Consider the following 1,188-nt stretch of genomic DNA (forward strand, 5'->3'; position numbering starts at 1 on the left):
TGAACATAGCTGCTTTGCAATCTTACTTGGGTTACAGAGTTTGATTCTGCATGTCATGCTTGTCACAGAGATGATGTTTCCATTCCCTTTTTCATTCTTTTTTGTTCTCTCGGCACTACAGTTTGTCACTTTTAAAGTGAAGTAAAACACATTGGAAAAAATGTTGGAAAAACTATAAGCTGGAGAATTGAGATTCCTGAGTAGACCAAAATAATGCCCATAGTCATCACTACTTCTGTTCATATATCCTTATGAAATTTGAAAGAAAAGAGATTATTACTAGAATAAAAAAATCACATTTTCATGGTGAAGACGGTCAAACTTCAGGTTGTCCAGAGAGTTTGTGCAGCCTCTGTGACTGAAAATTTTCATTAGCAGATTGTATGAAGCCCAGTGCAACCTGAGTTGATCTCACAGGTGGACATGTGTTGAGAAGAAACTAGGACTAGCAACATCCCGTGGATCAACCTGAGTTATCCTGTGGTCTTTTGAAGAGAATTGCTTCTCTGTCAGTAATGTTCTCTGCTGATCCACATTCAACTTATGATGTACTATAAAACTCAGGTCCTTTTCTAAGAACTGTTATGTGCCCTTTTAGAATAAACATTTAAGCATTTTATTTGGGTCTGTGACTCTGTGTTATATACCTTTTATTTCTCTTTTCAAATACAGTGTTTCTACTTTATTTTTTCTTCCCCCTAAAAACAGTAAAGTGATATTCACTGCAACTTCTCCAGTTTGTTCAGCTCCCTTTGAATTCTTTGATTTTCTTCCGCTGAGTCATCACCCACAAATACAATAATCGTACTGTGTACTGCATCATGAAATTTGGCATTAAAAAGAATGACATGCAGCTGGAGGTAAGGTAGTTCTCTCAAGAGCCCTATTTTAAGTTCCTTCCAGCTATAGATAATGAATGAACATTCTCTGAATTGAGTTCTTCTACCAGATGTGGATACACTATTCAGATTTCATACAAAACATGCTTTTACAGTTTCTTACAACTTTGTCAGGTGAAACCAATTTTGTGAATCCTTTTAAACTGGGGAAGAAAAAAATCTCTTCAGACATTTCCTCTTTACCTACTATTCAGTTATCCTGTCAAAGAAGAATTAGCTTTCTAGTACCTGACAAATCCTGACTGTGTAATTCTTTATCACTCGGTGTTTAGTAAGAAGTTGTATAAGA

This window comes from Centrocercus urophasianus, unplaced genomic scaffold (assembly GCF_019232065.1).
Source record: "Centrocercus urophasianus isolate 14NV4802_14NV808 unplaced genomic scaffold, USGS_Curo_1.0 seq_25, whole genome shotgun sequence".
Taxonomy (NCBI): Eukaryota; Metazoa; Chordata; class Aves; order Galliformes; family Phasianidae; genus Centrocercus; species Centrocercus urophasianus.